Raw genomic sequence first — 25,772 nt, forward strand, 5'->3', positions numbered from 1 at the left:
CACACACACACACACACACACACACACACACACACACACACACACACACACACACACACACACACACACACACACACACACACACACACACACACACACACACACACACACACACACACACACACACACACACACACACACACACTCATAACAAATATGCACTTAAATACTATTAGGGAGCACAATTCAGGGAAGCAGGCCTATCACACACACACACACACACACACACACACACACACACACACACACACACACACACACACACACACACACACACAGACACACACACACACACACACACACACACACACACACACACACACACACACACACACACACACACACACACACACACACACACACACACACACACACACAAACACTCATAACAAATATGCACTTAAATACTATTAGGGAGCACAATTCAGGGAAGCAGGCCTATCACACACACACACACTTGTAAATGATAGATTAATGTTTTAAGAGTGTATTGTAAGTGATTTGGCATTCATAAAGAAGAATATAAAAATATTGTTTTGGCTAAGTTTGTCAATTGAAAATGATAAAATAAGTTAGATGTATATAGTTGGATTGGTGAGTTCAATTATTCAATAAAGACAAATGATGGAAGTGGTTTTCTCCTCACCCCGATGACATGTTTTTGTGTTTGTGTGCAACATTTACCTGCCTGGTATTCTGCCCCCTTGTGGCCACACAGTAGGAACTATATATTTACAAGCCAAAGAGGGGTGAGAAACAGGAAAGGCATCAACGTAAAGACAGCTCCTATTATTTGAATTAAACCCCTTTTCCCTGAGAAATATTTTTAAAAAAGGTCTCTCTCTTTTTCTTTCTTAAAATAAAATACATGTTCTTAAATTCCCAGTCAGAGTATGCATCCACTCCACCTGTGTCTCTTTGATTTGTGAGAAAAAAGTGTTCTGAAAATGAGCTTACAGATCTACAGAGAAGACCTTGTTCTTTCACCTTGACATCAGAACAAGAAATATTCTCAGAAAAAAGCTTATGTTGAGTTTGGAGTCTTGGAAGTCCCAAGTTCAACACGTTCTGGCCTACAGAGTGACCGCAGTGGGCCGCGAGAGTCTCCGCGGTGGTTTGGCAGTGTGCGCTTGTTCATCTGTTTGAAATGTGTGTGCGTCAGGAGTGTTAAAACCACGTACGTGTTTGGATTGCACGGGGCAGAGAGATGGTGTGTGTGCCGCAGCAGTGCATTCAGCGTGACTGTTGTTTGTGCATGGTCGGTCACGCTTCAGGCACGTTGTATCAAAGGCCTCGACGGGCGGCTGGATGGAGGCGGTTAGCTGCGGTTAAATACTGTACCGCACACACAAACACACTCAACCTGCTCGGAGCCACCAGTGACTAAGTAAGTGACCACCGGAGAGTCCCAGTCATTGGCATGGGTGCTATGGTTACAGAGCAATGTTACCATCATGCATGTGCCAGCCATGGAAATTGGTGCAAAGAAAAATCTAGTGATGCAGAGAGGGGCATAAATCTCCTGACCTATAGGTACTTTATTGGAAATAAAGAGAGTGTTGGAAGCTGACTGGAAACCACTAAATCTAAGAGAGGCCCTGAACTTTATGAGCAAATACTACTTTGAACACTAAAGCAGACACTGCTGCTGCACACCAGCAGCTTTGCAGACCTGAGAACTCCTGTCGTACCTCACTGCCAGGGGGGAGAGTTCACGCTTAAGTGTGTATCCATTCACCCTCTCCCCTTAAAGGATTGAGTAACACCATTTGATACTAACACAGATTCGGTCACCTCGGAGCGTGCATGTGTGGCTGCGCCGACGCACACACAGGTACATATTCAGTGGACTTTGCTTGCTGTAAGCCAGCGAAGTAAACGGGTGCTGCCAAATGTTTTTGGATTTCAGAACTCCAGCACACTGTCTTTTCCAGACTCCCCCCCCCCCTCTCTCTCTACACCTCTCTCTCTCTCTGTGTCTCCCTCCTTCCTTCTTAAGAAAGCATGCTGCTGGTGCACTGAAACACATGTGATTGAAAAAATGTATCTCCTCAGCGAAGAGAGCACTTCTATTTATTTTAGCACACATTCTTGAAGCTTTACTGATGTGGTATTTTCCCTTTCCATTTGGGCTCATCTCTTTCTGTCTCTCTGCCTCTCTGTCATTCTGAGGATACCTGGGCACTCGCTGCTATGTGTCCTCTTTTCTGTTTGCGATGGAGGGATGTCGTTACAATGGAATGCAGCGTCGCTTGCCAGAGGCGTCACAGTGGATGGACAGAGTGAAGCAACAGGGGGATGAGGAGGGACGAAGAGGAAAAATGATAGGACCATGTGTCCAATTTCAGTATTCCTTTACCTCATACATTCCACTCACTATATGGACTGTGACAGACTCTCAGATTAATACATCTATCAAAAATCATACAGTCCAAAATAACACTCTTTTAAAGACAGTAATCAGAATATCTGAGCCAAGCCCACTGTTCATATCCCACTACCACACTGCCCCACCCCTGTACTCAGCCCAGTACACACCACGCCCACCCCAACATCACCAGCGAGAGTCGTACATGTTTGGGACTAATGACGTATCAACAATGTCTACACCCTACCTGGATCAATAATCACTACCGTCACTCATCAGGGTAAAACACAGAGGATTCTTACTATGACTACAGAAAGAGTCAGGGGACAGGTACAACTGTAATATTGCAATCAACGTCTGTTTGTCTGGAGCTTGGTGAGCAAACTGCACCGGTTCTGTTTAATCTGCACTCTGTGCACTAGCTTAGGACTGAGGCGAATTAAGCAAGTCCCATGACTACGATATTGCAACCTGTTTTCTCCTTCTGTTTCTTCTGGCATCTGCTACTGCAGCCACATGTGATAAAAGAGAAAACACGGCAGGACACAAGGATGCTAACAGAGACCCAGAGAAAAGTGAGGGCAGGTAGAGCTTACCTTTCTCTCCTCAGAGCGTTGAGGGGCAGGGGGAGCACTGGTTAGGGCAGCGGTAGGTGTGAGCTTCAGGTGGGTCTCTCTTCTACCTCCCTCCTTGCTTCAGCCACGCGTGTCTCCCATGGGATGCGATGGCATCAGATAATCAATGAACATGCAACCAAAAGAGATTGTACCCTGAAAGGTCCAGTACTGCTTACAAGTGCAGGGGGGGGAAACAACCAAAAAGTATGAAAAAGGTTATTTTCAACTACAGGTGGAGCAAATTATCTGTTTAACTTTTATTCTCTGCCTCAGGCAAAAAAGAAAAAAAGTCCATCCATGTGGTTTCAGGCAGGGATGTTGAAATTAAGCTCGAGGATGAAAGTGAGAGCAGAGCAAAAAGTCCTCTCTGTGCCGTCTTCAAGCCGTCCAGAAGCAGGTCTGAGGAGCACCTTCCCAATCTGTGCGCTCTCGCTCTCCAGGGTGGAAAGTAGGAGGGAAGGAGCGAGGGAGAGAGAGTGAGTAACAGTGGAGTGAGACTCAGTCAGTCAGTCAGGCAGGCAGGCAGGCAGGCAGCAAGGCAGTGTATATGGAGCTAAAGGCTGTGGGTCCAAGCAGCACTCCCAGGACTTATAACCAGGGGCTGCGCACCTCGCTGCTCCAATCTCCCTGGCTTACTCAGCGATCCCTCTCCCACTGGCTTATTTTGGGAAAGACAGACAGGATTGTTCATTGGGTTAAACCCCTTCATACAAAAAGCAAGTGTCTGTGGCTGGCTGCTCTGAGGAAGGAGGGGAGTGAGCAGGATGGGGTGGGGTGGCGGCAGAGAGGGGTGGGGTAGGATGAAGAGGGAACGAAAAGAGACCAAAAGTGGGGAATTCAGAGGCGTCTCTTGCTCATGTTCTCCCTCCCTTCACTCTCCTCTCTGTCCTAAACCTACCTCCCAAGAAATCACCCTGCCCTTTATCCTCCTGCTATGCAAACACACAAATCAAATCATCTACATTTCAACCTGTAGATGTTGGCAATAAACACCCCAGATAATTGAATCCTAAAGCCTCCGACACAAACGTCTCTCTTTACATGCCTTGTAGCTCCATAGCCGATTAATAACCTCTAAGTGAGACATAACACTGGATAAGTGTAATACATAAAGGGGCATTGTGTTGTTTCCTCAAACCTGCTGCCGTTTCGGTGTAATCGTTACATGATAGCACTCTCCTGTGCTTAATCACCAAAGCACAACAGCAAATGACATCGGTTCATGTTTCGCTGCTACAGCCCAGCTATTCATTGCTACAAGATGTATTACAAGTATCAGATAGACCTTACATTTAAAACGTGCCAAGCATTTGCAGGGAGAATGCATAAATTCTCATCAGCATGGGTAATTGGAAATAATGGTTTGGATGTTAGCTAACAACCTGGATGAACTCAGTGGGTCCTTATCGGTCACCAGGTGATTTCCAACAGAGGTTTAGTAAAGCCATAACAGGCTTAGCATTCAGTGTTTAATTGGCACCATGTTAGCTGGCCCTGTGCTTTGGTAGTGGACCTTGAAGAGAAAGCAGCTCCTAGCTTGTGATTGGACGAGCCAGAAGAAAACTGGCCTAGCCTTTTCCTGAACGACCTTCTGGGACTAAGCCATTGGCTGAGTTTGTGATCAGATAAAGAATCTGATTCCAAGTTGATATTAAATTGCTTCATCGGGAGGAGAGGTAAAGAGAATCAAGAAAATGCTATTTCCAACATGGTCCAAGTTTTTAGTGGTTTTATTTATCATCACGTAGCGCCAGTCTGGGTTGATTTATTTAAAGGCCTGTCATTTCAAAAGCATCTATTCATTCATTACTTCAATAACTGTTTGAATTCCATCTATTTACCAAAAGCTGGCAGTCTTGCTGCACTTCCCTCATTCATGTTTTGCTCATGAAGAGTAATAAATGTCCCCAGACTGTGTAATCGTATACCATTAGAACCAAAGTCAGGCTAGACTCACGCGTTCTTTGCATGAGAACTAGAGGCAACGTCTCAAAAGGGAATATTTCAATAATGTCCATTATATTAAATTGGACCGGCTGTTTGAAGAGTGTAATTATGGTCAAATGTACGATGCAGATGGGGTTTTATGTGTTGCTTTTGTTCTCTTTTTTGCAAATCCCATCAATATCATGATAGCAAAATGATTAGACATGCATTGGAGGAGTTTACTTCAATTGTATCTGTTAAGAGAGGTCTTTACTGCACTGATAGATGTGCATGAACTGGCCAATTGTTGATTGTGCCATCAGAAAAGCATTTTGTTCATGACTAGAGCGCCGGCTAAATTGAATAATAACTAGAAAATAAGCAATGGGCGTCATGAATGTGAAAGAGTCATGGTGCAGTTGAAGGTGACTGAATGGCTCTCTCAAACATGGAAAGGGTGGAGTGACCAGATGCCCAGCAATGATGTCATCAATAGGAGCCCTGTGTGGTAGTCAGGGCCTGCCATTCATTCATCCCACAAGGTGTGTGTTTTTGCGGGAGAATGCGTGCTTGCGTGTGTGTTGTTGATCACACCCTACCACAAAAAGCAATATCTTTCTGTAGCTCAATGAGGCAAAAAATAGTTGGTTGGAGGCTCGCACACAAACAAAGGTGAAGCCCCCGCCTCTTCTAGTCATGGTTATGCTACAGTTCCACCGAAGAATTCAGCCTCTGGCTCCCTAGAAATATCTGCTCACCCTCTGATACACTCACACAACACACATTCATTCTCCCTTGTCCGGTTTGGTCAGCACACACCCCTTGAAAAATCCCCAAACCATTTACTTCAGCACGGTACACAAGTCCCCTCCCACTTTCTTGCTTTTACAAGGTGAAACATTCCCAAGTAGAGGGAAAAAACACCTGGTCGACATGAGCTTCTCTTTTTTCTACTCCACTTTTCCCCTTCGCTCCGTTCCATTAGTAAGAATAAAAACAAACAGCGGCCGTTAAGTGACTGGAAAACCGTGGCATTGCATCACAAAGACCTGCTTTGCCCTTGATGTCCGTCAAAAGCCCAAAAATAAGCTGTGAAGGGCAGGTTGGCGTCACCGATCCACTCCACCCTACACCACACCCAGCGTCACCAAACATAAACCCACTATGTGTTAACGTAAGGGGGTCTGTTCTACTCAAAGGTGGTATGTTTAGGTGGGGTGAGTCATTGGGCTTATATGTTCCCTGAGTAGGTTGTGTGAATGGTTGAAGTGTGTTGAAGGGTGGAATTGTTTTGTGAGCTTGATTGGAGTTAACTTATGGGTTGCAATATGGCCATGTTTACTTGAGTCAGTGGTCACTCTCTGAGTCAAGTATTGTATGGGGCTAATTGAGTTGATAGAGTAAATAAAATAATAACAGAAAATAATCGCATTACTATAAGGTAAAAAAAGACCCTTTAAGAGCTCCCACTTTTCAATACTGGATTGAAGGTGTGCACCTACACCAAAGCGCTTTCATTCAGTCAAGCCCCTTTTTCTTCAACAAGGCGTCGATATCAAGTAACAAAGGTCAAAGTTGAAGGTTCACACGAGGACAGCAGAGGACAGGTGTTCCTCTTTTCCATCTTGCGCTTTTTCTCTTGCTTTTATAGTCCCTCTTTTCTTTGCTATCAGCCTCTCCTTCCCCTCGGGCGACGATTCAAAAGGGCTGCATTTCCTCTCAGGTGATGTGGTCCGCCTTTGTCTGTTCTAACCTTACAAAGGAATGCCTGGCATTCACCAGGCTGTGCCTACACAGGGCCGATAAACAGAGCCCAAAGACGGTGGTGAGGGATGAAGGTTGTGGAGAGGGGAAAAAGTCAAACAAAAGGGAATTTAAAGCGATAAACAGTTGAGGAAGGGGATAAAAGTGAAGAAAAGGGAAATAAACGCTGTTGAAAGGACAGTCAGAGGAAAGGAAAGAAAGAAAAAGAGAAGAGGAAGGAAGGGAAAGTGACTGCTTAGAAGGAGAGGAGAGACTTTTCACACGCTGTGTATAAAACTCGAGGCCTCTGATATTGATATGAACTTCAACAGGGAAATTCCTCTGAGATGGGCCTGGGGCTGTGCCACGGCCCTCGGCTGGTACAGGGGCGGAGAGAGTGGGTGGGGTGATGGGAGGGGGGAGGGGAGATGGATGGACGGACGGAGCAGGTAGAGTAGGAGACGATTTTGTCCGGACTCGCCCTGGCTAACCTGACGCACATTGTTTGGCGGGCTCAGTTTCCCCTCGGGTAATCATTGGACACTGATAAAAGGGGGAAGGGGGGAGAGTGGAGAGGAAAAAGGATGGCAGTGTTTCCACCCTGGGAAAATGCTCTCAGGAGAGATTAGAGGACAGCCGGGGTAATTCTTCCGTCTTTTGGAGAGGGGCGAGGGAACATCGGGTAAAAGAGAAAGTGAATAAGAGTTGCAGCAAAGAATAACAGGGGGGCGCTTGTGCATTTTGAAAGGTGTTAGCACTGTAATTCCCCCCCCACTTTCTTCACAAGCACAAATGATTGAAGGCAGGAGGAGGGGGGGCACATTTTTTAAGTATTTCCACAGTTACCATTCCACCTTTTTCTTGCCCTGGCACATACACACACGCGCAAGACGCTGCAGTGTGTAGAAGAGTGGTGACTGAAAAGTATTTTACTGCTTCTGTATTTGTGGCAGGTTATTTTGACCCTGGGTGGTCCATGCTGAAAGACTTCGAGGGCCATTAATCATCAGTTGGGAATCAGATGTCAGGTGTGTGTGTGTGTGTGTGTGTGTGTGTGTGTGTGTGTGTGTGTGTGTGTGTGTGTGTGTGTGTGTGTGTGTGTGTGTGTGTGTGTGTGTGTGTGTGTGTGTGTGTGTGTGTGTGTGTGTGTGTGTGTGTGTGTGGAGCTAGAGCACCTACTGTACTGTACAGTGAGTGTGTGTTAGCGTGTTTGAGGTTAGCCTTGCGTACCAGTGGATATCCTAATCAGCTGAGCTGGTGGCGGGATGAAAGAATGTGAAGATTAATGCCTGGTAATTGTTTCCAGAGTGCAAAAGTGCTGCTATATCTCAAACAGAGGAACTTTCATTGCAGTGTATGTCCGCAAATACGATGTATGTGTCACGAGTCAAGGTTGTAGGATACGGGAAGGAGCATGAATCCAAAAAGGGCGAAGTTTGAGATAAAAACAAACTTCTAGATTATGAGGCTACTGAGAGATTAGAGTGTTTTCATTAAACACATCAAAAGTGTCACGTCCCTGTCCAGGATCTTACTAGCAGTCTGTGGCCGTTTCTCAATCTCGAGGAAACTGGCTTCCAAGACAATATTTCAAGGATGCTACGTCATCGAGTGCCGCCGAAGGACTGTTCCAATCTCCAGCATACTTGGAATTCCACCGAGGCCACGTCCTTGGTTTGGGGGTAATTTGGAGGCTGCACATGGGTAGACTTTGTGTCCTTCAAATCCCCACAATGCTTTGCGCACGGACCAATTTCAGAAACCCTTGCGGAGAATGGCTGAACCGACGCAGCACACATTTAAATGTAAGTATGGAGTGGCGTAGAACATGTGTTGGTAAATATGTTACTTTGTTGCATTTGTTATCACCAAAAATGTGTTCCGTGAAAGTAAAGCAAGTTCATAATTAGATAGACATCGTGAGGTATTTATTTTCGGTACAGTTTATGTTGAAACCGTTAGAGAGAGTGGCACACTTGTTAGCCTGTTCCATTCTTCTTTGTTTTCCGAAGCCTTGACTTGGAAGTATACTTGCTTCGTTTCTGAAGGAAGTGACTTGGAAGTATGCGACTACCAAGCCAGTATCCTCGCGATTGAGAAACGGCCCGTCATTCATTCTTTCTTGGAGATCGGGAGGGAAGGAGGGGAAGTGACGCTGATCAGAGTGACAGGACACAGTGATCGCTGACGTTGACACCCTCTTTTGTATGCCTAACATTTTTACTTATCATCTGAATATCGCAATACAAGTTCCATATTGTAAAAGCCAAGACTTGGTTTGTTTTTAAATCAGCCAAAACCTAAATATAACCAAAACATCAGTTTTTTTAAACCGATCCATGATTATCTCGGAATTCAACATCCTTCTGATTTTGATAGAGATGCTCACAATTATCCTGCCAGTTTTCTGTATCCAAACAGTTAAAACAACACACCCAGAGATCTGTACTTCACTGATAAGCTCATCACTCTCCCAGCTATTGAACAATTCATATCAGATTGTACTCCTCCTTCTCGCTGACAGACTCATCTCGACCAGCCGGCCTTGACTGGGAAATGAGAACGACGATCTTTCGCAAACACAGAGAACCGTTTAGGTTTGTTTACGTTTTTTAAAACCATTTTCCGTTTCACCACCGGCAGGCAAGAGAGCAATTTCCTTCACAGCAGGAGCAACAGAATCCCCAAACCCAAACAATCCAGTTTGAATAAATAAAGCAGACTGCAGGAGTTTGGAGAGCTCACATCGAAAAATCTCGACCCAGGTTATATGTGAGGGGCTGGCGCTGAGTTCATTCATCACTGTCCTAACCCTAAATAATGATACTGAAACTCTTGAAGATTCTCAGTGCAGCACAGGAAGTTTAATATATAACCCTATAACATCACAGATGTATATCTCATTCATTCTTGACATTGGAAACCATTTTCTCATAATAATTGCTAATTTATCTCATTATCTTGATAAAAGAGATAGCAATGTTGCACTGCCAAAAGTTACATTATACAGTAAGCCTGTAAGGGATAAGATTTCGATCATATTGTTGATGAGATGGTTTCTTATGATGGTTTGAATAATTCAATGTGACTTCTTTAACATTTTGTATTAATGTTGGCTAATTCTTAACAAAGACTTGACAGAAAGATACAAAATAATTTCTACAGATGTAAGATATTTGAATAAGATCGTTTTTCCAGTCATGGTCTCTCACAGAGTGTACAATCTGTCAACACAACAATCAAGATCTTGAGATGAATTTGAATATAACATATGAATACAGATATCTTTACAAAAGGATATGTGAACCTTAAAAATATGGATATGATGTTTGATATGTCTGGATAACAGTATACATCTCAGGATAACTGATAGTACAATATACATATTGGTTATCCCTGGATAGTGAGACAATGGCACGTTGATTCTCAGATTACAAGACAAATGCTAAAACACTACGGATGACTAAACAGCCAAAGCAGTGTAACCACAGTAAAAAGTTGTCACAGTCAGCTGAGTTTGAGTTCATGCAGGGTGAGGAATCAGCTCTAACGGATTAAAGTAGATGTTGTACAAGTACCTTGCGAAAAAGAAATGTTACAATTCATTTTCTATTACAGGTATTATGCTGATCAGCTTATTGTCAGGTCATAGCCACAGTTTTTGAAGATTAAATTAGCTTCACTAACTCAAGGTTAGTGTAAAAGTCTCTTAGCTAAAATGAAAGTACAGATCTCAGTTGAATATATAAGTTATTGTTATTAATTACTTGATTACATGAATGTATAAAAGCTTCCCAGGGGTATTGTGTGTGTAGGTCTTGCTCTCCTGGCACTACAACAACCCTCTGACCTTTTGAGTGGCAGCAATCCCCTCCCTGACCTTAACCCTCTGTTTTCACACCAAGTAGCTCCTGTGTTCCCACCACCTCACTAGAGTCCTCTCAAACCTGCTGTTGAAAGTTTAGTCCTATTAAAACAAACTAATTGACTCACTTGACCCCTCGCTGAACCTGGTGAACTTTTTCTAGCATTGTTTGTTTTGTGCCAAATGTCCGCACTGTAACGCTTTTCTCTGACAGTCTGTGAAAAGAGCAAATGCACGTACACACACACACACGCACACACACACACACGCACGCACGCACGCACGCACGCACGCACGCACGCACGCACGCGCACACACACACACACACACACACACACACACACACACACACACACACACACACACACACACACATCCTGCTGAATGCTGCACACGCTCACATTAATATAGAGTTTGATTTAGTGTCCTGTGCCACCTGGCTTCCTGTGTAGCTTTGTGAGTGTGTCCTGACCCTGATGCTCACAGGAACCTCCTCCCTAAACAGCTGCTTCCAGGTGTCCCACCACCCGTCCTCCAAAAGACGAGGAAACTTGTAAATTGTAGCCACTGTCTCAGAGGTTCAAACACGATCCGTGGATATCACATCATGAATTTAAATGTATATATGGGAAATACGTCCCTTTAAAATAATCTAGGAAAACAGCTAGAAGGCTCTCAGAAATATTAACTGTCGAAAGGGATCGTATTTCACTTTTGATCCTTCTGGGAACATAAATAGGGAACAATATGACCTTGTCCAGAGTGGAGGGAATTAGCCATGCAGCTCTGGTGACTGAGTGACTGTTTGATCCATAGCACACGCCTTTTGGGGAAACATTGCTTTTTCACACAAAATACATTAAGTTAGTATTCCTGTGAAATTGAGAAGACAGGTTGAACGAAGATGGAAATATGTGTGTGTATATTACACAAAACAAGCTGTCAAAATGGAGTATAAATAATGAGGCTGTCAACATGTGTGCCAGGCCCTTTTCTAACAAACCACAGTTCATCTCGGAGCAGCGCACCTCTCACACACACAAACTTGGAGAAAGTGGCAGCTCAGGTTTGAAGGCAGAGCGTTCGAGTTTCTATGACTTCCGGCTTCTCCACCCAACTTCTGTTTTTCTGCGTTTTGCCCGGTTTCTCCTCGAAAGCCTGCAGATGTGTAGCTATGCGAAAGAAAACAGGCAGCAGGCCTCCGGCTTTGGTTAGCATGGAGAGACATGCCAGAAAAACAAAGACCTCTGAACTGTACAAACACCACAGCAGAAGATCTGCAGCAAGCACCACCCATGGAGGGGGCAAGTGAGCAACACGGAACAAAGAAAGCTTCCTGGATCATAGTGCTACTACACAAAGATCACAACATGCATGGATGGGTAAAGAGTCAGAGACAGATGTGCTGCATAAACAGTTATATGAAAATTAGGAGTCAATGGAGATGTGGCCACGTCTTAATGCTGTCGAGTGTGAATTATGTTCACCTAGTGTACATCCAATACTAATGATGGAAGTGTGGTAGAAGTGTGCCCTTTATGTAGCAAGGCAGGAAGTAAGGCTGAGGGTGTTTGAGTGTTTGACCCGTTTCACTTCTTCAATAGCTTTGTTTAACCATAACCATCATCTTTGCCAAACCTTAAACCTTAAAGGTCCTCTGATACTGTTTTTCTACTTTATTATAGGTCTCAGATAAATACAAAACATGGCTCGAAATACCAAACAGATCATTGCAGCATCCCATAATCCCCTCTGTTTCCAAAGTGCTGATTCTCTGTCTGTTACTTTAGATGAAAATAAGGAGCCCCTCCCCACGCCCCTCTGAGAGAGATTTGGTTACAAAGAACTCAATGGTGCTCTAAGAGGAGATTCAGGTGATAAGGTGGGGGGGGGGGGGTACCTTGGTTGGTGATTGGCTAATGGTTACACAAACCAAAACAATCGTTATGACATCATAAAGTGGCCGAAATCTGATCAGCTCATTTTCAGACAGGTTTTTATAGAAATGGATCAGGACAAAAAGTGAGAGAATATTTTTACCTGAAACTTTCAGAGTCTCTTTACACAGAGGGGACACATGTTGATGTAGAAGAGACATGAACAAGTGGATTTTGCTTAATAGGTGACCTTTAAATAAATAGACATATTCCGTAATCATCGTTTATTTGCCATACCAACGATATTCAACTACACTTTAGCCATGTGAATCCATTACGAAAAGAAATAATTAGTAAAATGTTGCCGCTGATCTCTAACCTTGAATGCAATCCTAGGTTTTGCAGAGTTGTCCAATACCAACAATTTTGTCCGATGATAGGGTTGAACACCGAAGCCGAGACCTGGAAAAGTTCTTTATCCTCTGCAGTCTTTTTCACTAACATGCTTCCAAATCCCTCACAGGGCCCGGCAACTCACCAACACTTAACCGATTAGCACCAATTACGGCTAACTGCTGCAGGCCGTCTCTCTGCACGTCTGTTTGCACACTTATGTATGTTTATGTGCGAGAGATGTAAGCTGGGACATGAGCAGCACATCTCCATTTTCTCTCCTAGATTTCCTGCTTTGACTAGCTGCAAGCGGAAGGCGTGTCTTTTCTTTCCTGAGACAGACGAATAAACATTATTGTTGGAGCTAAGGCCAACGGCTTGTGTAGGACAAGGTTGTGACTTCTGTCAGTGTGTGTGTGTGTGTGTGTGTGTGTGTGTGTGTGTGTGTGTGTGTGTGTGTGTGTGTGTGTGTGTGTGTGTGTGTGTGTGTGTGTGTGTGTGTGTGTGTGTGTGTGTGTGTGTGTGTGTGTGTGTATTCTATTTTGATTAGTATTTGACCTTATTAAAAGTGCCTCAAAGGTTACATCTGAGGCTGTGCAATTGTTTCTTCATAGCATTGTTCAATTAAGTTGCCAAATAAATAGACATTATAATAGTTGTTCCTCGATGCTAACTGCTGCCTCTCCTTGCACAGCATGCCCAGAGGCTGCAGCTGATCCTAACACAAAACACTGTTATCATTCTGTTACACGTGGCCAAAATCACCAGGAGAGTAATCCAGTCCGGTTCAAATTCCAGGACAATCAAACGTTCCTGCTTTGCATCCAAAATCGTGCTACTCTCGGGCTGTAAAATGCAAATAATGTTTTCTCACTCCAGGCCAATTTCTCGTGGGAAGAAAGGCAGAATGTGAATTGCAGAGCGAGAACATTTTGAAAAGCATATTAATGATTTGTTAGTGTTGCAATTACAGCCCAATTGCGTTAAATTGTCACAAAAGCAGTTGTTGGAATTTATGATGTCTCAGATTTAATCGCAGGCAGTGCGCTCGGCTTTTATGACGTTTTAATGTCTGAGTATGTTTTAGTGTGGATATGATGAAGGGCCAACAACATTACATATGTGTATGAACTGCATGATCTCTGACTTATTTACATGTGCTCTCTTTTCTTGGCTTGGGGCTAATTTCTCGGTTTCTCGTCTGCTTTTTGCCTTATAAAGCTGTAGTCACGCAATCCTGGAAAATATATGATTCTGTGTTTTGAATGAAACCTAAAGCCACATCACTTACTTTATTCGATCCCCCCCCCCACCACTTAATATCGTGTAACTCTGCATCCCACGTTCATTTATATGAACAGCAGCTGGAGTGGACGGTTTGGAATAAAGCTAGGGACAAATTGTACTGAAGCCTGAGAGGGGAACGTATGGTTGGTATACACTTTCCTGACCTTTTGTAACTTCTTCTTCTATTCTCTTGTCCTCCCTCCTCTCCAGCCTCTTGCCCTGCATCCTCATATTTCTCCCTTGGTGTGTGTTTTAGGCTGAGCCCTCAACACAACCAGCGGGCTGTGGTTCCCTCCTAAACCATTCACATGGAACTGGTTAGGAAGACATTCCTTCCATGGAGGGAATGTCTGGCACCAAACGCCTGTAATACAGAAATCATAAACGGGAGGTCCAGCCTAATCACATCCCGTGGCACTCTCACCCTCTCTGAGCTCCCTCTTCCTCCTTCCTCTTCCTCTCTGAGGAGCTATTAACAAAGGGGACCGAGAGTCTTAGCTGATCCTATCTTCTCCTTTCCTGTGTAATGTAAGGGTGTAAATCACTTGTGGAAATTGAGTGGCTCAGAATTTGGTGGTTGGCGATTATTCTTGCTTATCTGACCCTCTGAATTTATTTTTCCATCAATACATTCAATGTAGTGGATTAGGTGTGTTAAAAGGCTGTTGTGTTATGTTGCTTTACCGTTGCTATAACACACACACCATTTTTCTCTCAACAACAGGGTTCCAATGCCATGTTCAAGAGGCTATGAGTAAAGTTCGATTCATCTAAGTTGAGCCGACTGTATACAATGCATAACATATGGGAGAGATATCGGTTTCTGTGATGTAAACGCAATTAACATAAAACCCACAATCAATCACACCACCGTTACAAAACATGATTTTCTGTTATTGTCACAATGTCAGGCCAGCTAAATATTTGATGATATAAATAATTCACACAGACTATACACTTTTGAGCTGCACCTGTGAATATGTTTTACATTATTTTTGCTTTATTTCTATCAAAGCATTTGGGCCATATCATGTAAAGTATAAGACTGGACCTTTGTTAGCACGAGCCATCAGTGGCTTGTGTATAGTGGTTGTATAATTTGTCAAAGCATATTTTAAACCTTTTAAACAAATTGGTAAATGCCTTTCCAAGCTAAAATGTATGCAGAAAAATAAAACGTTCTTTCAGAAATATCGACTAGGCGGTTTGGCCTTGTCTTGCTCTGCGCTACATGCTTTTATCAGCTTTTACGGTTCAATACGGAGAACCTACATATGTCCCTCTGCTCCCTCCTGCTGTTTCTCCACCGCTGCACTTGGCCCTGATTCCTCCTCTTGGATGGAGGCAATGAATAAACGTCACGGCAGAGGATCGCCTCTGTCCCAGCGCCTCATCCATGAAGACAAACCAGTGCCAAGTACAAGCAGTTGGTTTTCCACGTTTTCCTCTAATGACCTTTGGTAGCTAAAATCTTTTTTTTTAAAAGATGAAAACCTAGCTGAGGCTCCATTTTTAGCTGACAGCTTTGAATTTTCTGGCTGAAATGACATTTCACTGGTCACTGCTGGAGTTTAATAGCTGTCGTGAGAATGTTGGGAAGTACCACAAACGCATTTAAGATGTCATTACCCTCCATCGCCACATTGACATCTAGTTCTGAGCAGGAGAGAAAAAAAAATGGTTGCTGGAATATTTGCTTTTAACTTTGGATGTCATTTAGGCTCAGTGTTTCATTGTGACATTGGTTTTGTACAGTAGGGGCAAAAATAGCAATGATTTAGGTGTTAACTTGCACTCACAGACTTTTGATACGGACATATTTTCCCACAAAACACACATGCTGTCATAGGCAATTGATAATGGCTTTATTTTCAAATGTTCACCAGGGCTGTATTTGCTCAAAGGGTTTTTGACACTGGTTTGTACAGTAGGGGGCAATAATAGCAGCGTGTCAGCTTGCACTAATAGACTGGACAGCAATGTTGTCACGCAGGAAACACTCATACTAAACCTTCTGTCAGGTGTGATTTACTTTTAAATCTAAAATGTTCCCCATTCCTCTCTCCCTGTCTCTCTAACTGTAGTTCTCTCTCTTCATTTAGCTGAAACACTTGAAGTGGCACCTCAAATCTCTCCTGGTTTGGGTTTCTAAAGGAAACACTCCTGAATTTAAAAAAAAACTCATTGGACCCCTGAATAACTGGCCTAGGGAAACAATGGTGCCCTTGAATTTCTCCGGCTCATTTTGCATGCAATGATATCTAGATTAAACACAATATTATTGTTGGCCCATTCAAGCCAATCACGTTTTTTTTCTCACCCATGCTTTTAGAGTATGGATCATGTGGAAACAGTCCTTATTTCAAAACACCAGTTATACTTACAGCTTCCTGATGGTAGTTTTTTAGTGGGAAGGAGGGTAATAACAGTGTAGGGAGAAGAGGAATAATAACACAGCAAGGAAACAAAAAGGTATTTCCAAAATCAACTGTTTTTAGTGCAGAGGGAAATAAAACGTTTATGTTGTTCACTCTGGCATCGAAGTTCTGCATCAACAGCAACTTTGATGTCAGGGGCCTACTTTTATACTCGACTGAATGAAATGATTTGAAAGTGATCTGTAACAGGAATCAGCTTTCAAACTGAAATGTTGGAATCCATGTGAATCTCGAGAAGAGCCATAACAGCATCACCATAGCCAAACCATTTCAACACAATAAGCACCTGAACTTTCGATCTCCCTCGCTACCACCACCGAGCTACCGACATTCTTCCGCTTCATTTCTCGCCTCCCGTCTATCTCTTCACCTCGGTCCCCTCAATAACAGGAGCATGCAGGAACGTGGGGTAATCTGTCTGGGCCAGCGTTCGGGGCTCATGTCGAGGCCAGCCTAATCACCTTTCGGATCAGCATGGAGAACAGAGGAGGCTGTACCTTTTATCCCAAACCAAAGTCAACAAAGGCAGGATTCCTGGGAAGTATTGCAGACATTCTTGAAAGCAGAAAAGACAGGTAAAAAAACAGCTATTGACCCCTCTCTACCACATTTAAGAGAAAGTGCAGAAGGATAGAGTGAAGGAAACTTGCTTGGATGTGTGTTGTTGTGGAGTAAGACAAGGTACTTCAATCATGTTTACAACTTACTTTCTCAAATCTATGAAATAACTCAGAAAGTTCGACTTTTGCAGCTGTTATTTCTCACTACCCTAATCCTTTCTTCTTCCCCTTTTTTATTGGATGTCACCTTTCCCCTTCCTGCGCTCCTGTGACGGCCCAGAAGTTTGGCTTGTGACCCGGGGTAATTAATAACTCCCTAAACTAGGTGATGTTTGCACAGTTGGACCTCCTCCTTCAGAACTGGCAACCCATTTTGTCGATGCTATTTCCTCCTTCCCGCTACCCTGAGCTATCACATGCTGTGTAAACACTGACGCTCACTGAACATGCCAAGCACAGCAGCCTCCTGTACGAGTTTGAACGTGTGAGTCAATTTGACTAAGTATTGCCCATGTAGGATTTGTGCCATTACATTATACATTTGTCTTTCTCACACCGTTGTTTATAGAACAGTCTGTTTTCTGAGTCAGAAAACATTACGTTTGACCACATTTAAGAAGAGAAAATACGCGAAACTCAGAGAAAAGTAATATAAAGAGAAAGAAAGAGTATGTAAAAGAGGGAAAGTCGAGAGTGGAGGCTGTATGAGGATGGGATTGGAGACATTTTGGCCGGGGATGTCAGAGAGGAATCAGTGAATAACTTGGCTTGTTTCTTTGTGGTGAGAACAGCATGGGCTGACGGCTTGAGCCAGAGCCCGCTATGTCTAGCCTGGAAGGTTCTCTCATTAGAGATTGGAGCGCACAACCTCATGGGAAACGCAGCGCCAGAGCAAAGCACTCATCAGATGCCTGGGAACGCTTACTATCAAGGCCATCCCAGGTATAACGTTGTGGAGAATAGGGGTTTGACTTTTTTATACTTCCCTGAAAAGGCCTGTCACTTTTGTCTTTTGTCTCCGAACGCCATGTGTCTTAAGTTTGTGGTGATGCTTGGAATTGCCATGCGGAAAAAATATCCCACCCCTCTGTGTTTGTGCGATCAGAATGTGTCTGAGTGTATCCAACGAGATGTGAGCGGAGTCTCTGTACTGTCTCCAACGCCAGAAAAGTCCCCTTTGAAGGCGCGCAAAGGCATGCCAGTGTTTTCTGTTAAAACACTTGTTTTATGGCTGGTTGGCAGGAGAAATGGCAAAATACAGAGAAGGAATAACATGGGGGGAAAGTCAAAAGGGTACTAATATTGCAGTGTGGGGTCCTGTGCGTACACATCATCAGACCATCTGCGGCCAGGACCCAGAGGCGGCCTTTAATGATTCCCCTTAAAAGAGGAGAACAAATATTGGAACCTGTGTACTCAGCCGGAAACCATAAAACGGTCAGGAGCCTTAACAAGAGCCATGCACATGTAATTATAACAATCAAAAAGTCATAGGGATACACATGTAAAAGTGTGTTCTCTCCCAAAGAGCCTGACATGTGGATCTAATAGCAGGTCGTAAAATACGTGTATATTTGACTTTAACGAATCTCATTTAACTTTTGTTTTTGCAGATTATTGAGTGAACTAGTGGGTTTTACTTATAGAAAATATGTACGTGCTTGTCTCTGTGTGTTTGTCTGAATGACTTACTGCCTGAGAGCGTGATTTCTGTGGGACCCTTTTTGGTGTGCTTACTGTAAGCATGTGTTTGACTTGCAAATGTCTATGTTCAATTCATCTGTTTAGGTATAATTGATATGACAAGTGCATGACTATGACCTCAACTCAAGCGTTGGTTCACTATACATGTCACACAATGTGGCTTTTAAAGGTCCTTAAAAAGAACTGACAAAAACCTGGCAGAAGGTAAGGAGAAACTTTTCCAAGGGACGGGGTTAAAACTAATAAAGACGTGTACAGTAACCAAAAAGGAAATCTATTGTGCAGTGAGACAGGAAAGTTTGGTTTGAAAACAACTTAATGAAGTTAATGAAAATGGTTTTCTGTTCTCAAACATAATGTAATCCTCTCAGCCTCAGGAAAGGAATCTACATGAATAGAAAGAGTTCAGAATTTTAAGATTGATGCAGCTTGACATTTCTGACAGATATCGTGCTGTTTTTACACATTGTTTAAATGTTTTACACATAAATAACATTATATGTGGTACAATAGTTTCTTTTGTCAAGCCACTAAAACATTCAGAAAGCCTGATCTAAGTGGAAAGCGTCGGTGGAGTACTTTAGTGAAAGCCGCAGGTGTTTCAAGACTGGCTCTGGTCGCCAGCAAAAACAGAAGGGAGGTATACATCTGGGGCTTTTAAAGCAAGTTCAGTCTTTATTTTAACAAACTTTTGTGGCTTAAAATGTGCTTTCAGACATGTGGTTGTAGTAAAAGTGCTGGGTTTAGGACCTGGGTACCACAGGTGAATGGGACATTTTTACAGATTCAACCACCTCGAAACCATGACTCAGCACTCCTACTTATGGATTTCACTCTGGAGGCTGAAAAACAACACTTACTATGATGAAACTGTCGAATAGGGAATGTGTTCAAATGTCAAAACTGTCATTGACATTAAGAGCAAACACAAGCAAATGTTGCAAAACACCACTTAGGACTCTTTGCTCAAGCCACTTCTCCCAAATGTAACTGTTTTTCAAAATAACAGCTCAAAGTGCACAGTTGCTACCCTCATAATTTTCAACTACGTCAATCCTCAAAGGTCAAGAGCTTTTTTTGTCCCAAAATACCCGGCCAGAACCTTTTTCGACATTTACCTCATGACTTGTATGAATGAAAGGGCTTCCTGTATGGAAACTTGTGATTAATTTTGCCCCCAGCATCATAACTGTGTTGATTGTATTCAACCTAGAGGGGACACATATCAAAGTTGGTCCCAATCTGAATGAATGCTTTGACATTTCAGCTGCCAAGAGAGCTTTTTCACAACTGACATGCCCCCCTTAGCAAATTACTAAAGCAAAACTGAAAGCATTTCACTTAAATTAAATGGTTTTGATGCTGGAGAGGCCTGGGGCTGAACTCATGTGCAAAATGAGCCTTTGCTGGCACTAGAAGTTCACTAAAATGGCTTAACCTCTTATTTTAATTCATGAAATATCTCTTTGTCAGAGTTTCAATTAACATAGATATTAGCTTAAGATGCTCACTTAGATATAAAACAGTGCATGATTTGGTTTAAGCTTATACTCACATGGTCAGTCCCTAAATGTGAGACTACCCTGTGAACAACATCATTATTTGGGCGATCTTGGCACAAAATGTGGCCCTATGCTCTAAATCTGGACCATGCCTATAAACATCTGAAAGTGAGCATGCTTCTTGAAGCACTTAACCCAAATTGACTTCATCTGGCAGAACAAATCTAAAGAAATGATCAGCTAAAATCACATGTCGTTACCCTGCATATACACTATGTTTATGAATCGATGTATAGTAAAGAGTAATATGGCCATGTCATGATTGTTTTGTAACATGGTAATTTGCCTTCATCAGTGGCGGAGCCAGGACATTTTAAGTGGGGCGGCCAGGATGGAACCAGTGATAATTTTTTGGTGGCATTGAAATCACTATTATATGAACATAAAAATACATCTCACTAGAAAATAAGGGGTTATTTAAGGCACCTACAACACACCTCTACATTATTTGGGATTAAGTGGTAGAATAGATCAAATAATATTCAGTATATCTAAAGTATCAACGAAGCTTACATTATACAAATGTAATGCAATATACAGACTGTTTAGCTTATGATGATCAGCAGAACTATGAGCTCATTCTCCCAGTGTATCATCAGGAATACAGAGACACAAACGCATCATTTAAATAAGAGTTTTAAATTAAATGATAGGTTAAGAATAAACATCTTAAAGTAAATAACAATAAACAATAGCCCATAACCCTGTAAGGCCCCCGGTTGTAATTTTACAACATTACTTGAAGCTATCCTAAAAGAGTCAGTAATGTTTTTTTAAAAGACAACATTTACATAGTCAAAAGGTCCTTTTGCTCAGCCTCACAATGCTATTGGGTAGTAAATGTGTTATAGGTCCTGCCCTCTGGCCATACACGCCAGGGATTTTGGGCCCAATGGAAATATATCACATTGGGCCCCACCACCAGGCCCAGGCCACGCCAACCAAGCACAATTGCTGTAACCACACCTCCAGAACCCAACCGACTCAGTTATGCTTTAAATAACTCTACCTGTACAGGCTTGCATCTATCTTGTAGTCCAATACTAACTGCACAATATTTACTGACACTGAGCTGGGAAACTATAATACTTATGGGGGGACAGGGCTGCTGAGCCTAGAGACGAATCTGTTGGGCCTTGCACCAGGGGGAGAGACAACTGATTTAGTATGAATAGCTGCTAAAAATGTACCTGCATTTGTTAAATGTCAGCTAAAAGAGCAGTACAATTAAAAACCTCTGTATTTTCTTTATACAGTAGATATTAACACTACTTAATGTCAGCTTAGTAAAAAAAAAACATAACAATTATTATTTACAATGGACTACGCTTAGCTAACAGACACATTTCCACCACTCATAGACCACACCCACCTTTTCTTTGAAAAACTGGGTGACATACTGTCGCCGTTTAGTCCCTCTCTCTTGTCTTTCTCTCCTTTCTTTTCTCTTTTGAAAGCATGACTTTGTTAGTCGTTGAGACATGGCACACACGTAAGTACTAGCATCCCTGCTCCTCACATGCTCTCACTCTCTGCTAGAAAGTAAGAGCCGGTGCAGGACCGCGTTTGGAGGCAGGACCAAACCATTACATTTAAATAGAAGGGGGTGGACAGAGGCTTTGGATAATTAACTTTTGGAAGAAAACAAGTTAAATGAATTGTAACTTTAGTGAGTACATTATCAATATAACGTCCTATTAATGTTAATTCTTGATGAATGATGAAAGGTTACTTAAACATTTTTTTCTTAATGTTCTAAAATTGTTTGGGCCCCCGTGGTGAGGGTGTTTGGGGTGGCCGATAGGGTGGCCAGGATTCAGCTGGGGGTGGCCGTGGCCACTCCCAGCTGAATCCTCAGGCCTGAATAAAGTCATACTGTATACAGTGCTTGAATTGGAATAAAAAAGGTGCCAGTACTCTAAATCAGCAACAAGTATTTGGCACAAAGTCATAGTATATCCTATAATGCTGGTGGGTTTGTCTCTTTACTGTATATTTTAGGAAGGCTCACTGTACTTAAACAAAATGACTCAGGGTGCATCTGAGATTAGAGGGGGTGCAGTGGTAAAGTGCTATTTTTATAAGTGGGGAGTGGACCTGACACCCTCTAGTCTAGGGGGGTCCGGGGGCATGCTCCCCCGGGAACATTTTTTTTTTAAATATTGAAGTTAGATGCATCAATCTGGTGCACTTTGAGAGCAAAATGAAGAGATATATGGATACCTCTCAACATCCATAATGAAACAACTGTAAACAGATTTGCTTTTTCTTTATGGATATAAAAGAAAGTAAAGCTTGACTCCTACTGGCTGGTTAAAGGACTCCTCGTCCCTGAGGCCACTACCAGTTTTTTGTGCCATTTTGCTGGATTTATTTGTCAATAGCGTTGCTGCACAAAGTGATAGCCCTCTAGTTTAAATCTACTACCCCAAAAGAAACATATGGAGATGGGTTACTATTTAAAAAAAAATGCAAATCTATTTGGGAACAATGGGGCCGGGCCTCAAATCCTATAGGGGGGTCCGGGGGCATGCTCCCCCGGTGAGATTTTTTTTTAAATGTTGGACTTAAATGCATCAATCTGGTGCATTTGAGGGGGAAATAAAGAGACTACACCCATATGAAACAAAAACGTATACATTTAAATAATCATAAAATCATAAGTACATGGCCATAACCAATAACATACAATATCCAATATGAAAAAACATTGAAACTTGTTTATTTATTTGTTTTTGGTTCATTTATAGTTGTGAGTGTGTCTGGGCTCCTGAATCGGCCTCTCCTGTCTCCCTCCTCTCCCCCCTGCTCCTCTTTGAGGCAACAGCAAAGACTAGTTTTAGCTCTCAACAAGTTTATCTTACCTTTTTTCACCTAGTTAACATTTTGTTTCTATTATTCATGCGTATTTTACGAATCACTACCCCCTCAAATGGAAATATGTGTTTACATATGGTGACCGAACCGTTTGAGACCCACTGAGATAACTTAAACTAAGTTAACTATCTAAAGACTCAGAGAGTAATTTACCTCACCAGAGCTGTAGTTATCAGCCTCTCAGTCTGAAAGAAAGGACTCTCCCTCCACCTTGTTGTTGAAACAGCTCCTTATATCCGTTAGCGCAGCTAGCTAGCACCAGATGCTAACAACAATACACGTAACCGGTGGGCGCGCTTTCTCGCTCGCTCGCGCCACACATACACCAACACACACCCTCCCGAGCTTGAATGACACACAGAGACCAATGGAGGGCATTAGTATGATCTGTATGAAAGTGGCAATGTCGGCAGGCCACGTCATGTAGACAGCCAGTCACCCTCTGTGAGGCAGAGTCAGACCCACATTTGCGCTGCGTTGCGTTTACAATATATACGTATATTGCCGGCGGCTGAGTACCGGCATTTTACTGAGTACAGGCACCTTGCCGGTACTCAGTAAGAAGTGCCGGTACCACATGGGTAAAAATCAGAAGTGCCGGTACTGCGTACCGGTGAGTACCGGCCCAATTCAAGCACTGACTGTATATACACAAAGTGTCACATGAAGGACACCCTAGGTTGTCAGGAAACAGGAAAACTGCTTATTGCTACTTGTCTCACTGCAGGAGTGGAGGAATTTGAATCTATGTCAGAGAGACATTTACGGTAGCGACTAATGCAGAATATACCTAATGCATATAAATATCCCAACATACATTACTGACACGTTTAGGTCACTCCATCACCATGTATGAGGCTCAAACCTGCATTAAGAAAATGCAAGAGGCTATGTTGATGGGACTTTTGTTTTAAGTCACAAGAAGTCTTGAAATCTAATCTAAAAATATCTGTTTGAGTAATTGATCCACAAGTTTAACTGGACGTCAAAACACTGCACACAGGTTCATATTCTTAAAATAATTTAACTCGTCTGGGAGGTTTTCATAGTAGCAATTGTTTAATCTGTCTCTGAGACAATGGAAATGTAAGACGTAGAAATATATATCTTGCATTCAGCAACTAAACCCTTAAATTGGTTCTTTGGACCAAATCTATTGCTTGCTTGTTTATAGCAAAGTTCTTTCTCTTCTTAATTGGTGTACAGCACACTTGAGGTGTAAACATGTAATCAAAAATCTTGCCAAATGCCTTCCAGAAAGTGACCACACTGATGCCAGAAAACTCTGTTTCGGTGACAGACGCTTTGGTCCGGTTCACGCTTGTGTCAAAGAACTTAATTGTGTGTGTGCAGGTGTGCGTACACTGTTATCTGAGTTTCCCCTACCATGAACACAACTAACAGAGAGTACATCCTGATAAATCAAGGCCTCAGATCTCCCAGCCAAAAATTCCAGACTGCCTGGGCCACACCATTCAGATCCGTGAAATACGGAAACAGCAGCTCTGCACACCAAGAATTCAAAGAATGCCATTAGACTCCATTTGTTTTCTGCTGAGGTGACAAGGAAGGGCGAGGATGAAGACATTTTAAGATTTTTGAACAATGGAAATAATCCATTTCTAACCACGGCCACATGTGCTTTGGTTGGACCACACACTGACACATGCATAAATTAGTACTAGGCCACATGCAAGATAACCCATGAAGAACATAACACAAAGCCGAAACAATGAATGAATCACACAAAGAACACATACATTACACTTTGTATCATGTGAATGGAAATAGGGAAATGCCTTGCTCCAGGTTTTGCTGTGTCAGAACAGATTCTTCACAAGCAGCTTCCATCCCATCATCATGTCTTCAGCCAGCTCATTAGTGGGATTGGTGTATGGGTGACATGAGGAAAGACAAGGTGGTTGAAACACGGGGAACTGTGCAGGAGTATGCAGCTGCAGCCTCAACCGTTACCTACTTTATGTCTTCTGTGTATGCATAGTTTACGAGGAATGTTCCAGGTGAAATCACAAAGAACATGTCAAGTGTTGATGATGAAGATGTGACGAAAACTTGGTTGGCGTTTTTGTTTGGATGTGGCCACCAAAGCTGCTCAGGCTGCAGATATACAGAATTCATTTCACACCAAAGTAGCAAGATTTTCCTCTTGGTGTGTTTTACGCATCGGCAAACAAAAGGACACTGAACCGACGGAAAAAACGAAGCAAAACATGTCCAAATATCTCCTGATGTTTCCTTAATTTGTAAAGTGTGTTTGAGAGGCAATGTGTGTGTGCGTGTGTGCAGAAATATTAAAGGAGACACGGTGGGCAGAGTCATACAACTGGAATTCGCAATAAGAGCAGCTAAAAGTATAACCGAATGCCCTGATCAAAAGCCATACAGAGGACGCTTGACACCATAATTTGAGTTGGAAGTCCACAGTTTTGGCCTTTTCTTTGTTGTGGTGTGGGCCCTCTGCTTAAATCTCTTTATATATTTTCAGGGATACAAGAAAAACACCATTTACACATGACAAGCTGCTAAAAAATTCC

General features: G+C 42.7%; 1 protein-coding gene across 1 annotated transcript in view; it reads right to left on the reverse strand.

Moving 5' to 3' along the window:
• The window catches only part of col8a2 (collagen, type VIII, alpha 2), a 60,990-nt gene extending 46,664 nt beyond the window's left edge, over positions 1–14,326 (reverse strand). Inside the window, exons 1-2 of the mRNA XM_079654857.1 lie at positions 14,241–14,326; positions 2,965–3,153 (exon numbers count right to left, since the gene is read on the reverse strand). The gene's annotated coding sequence lies outside the window, so the exon portion shown is untranslated. The remainder of the gene's footprint in view (positions 1–2,964; positions 3,154–14,240) is intronic.
• Positions 14,327–25,772: the final 11,446 nt, after the last annotated feature.

Source organism: Notothenia rossii (assembly GCF_949606895.1).
Source record: "Notothenia rossii genome assembly, chromosome: 10".
Classification (NCBI taxonomy): domain Eukaryota; kingdom Metazoa; phylum Chordata; class Actinopteri; order Perciformes; family Nototheniidae; genus Notothenia; species Notothenia rossii.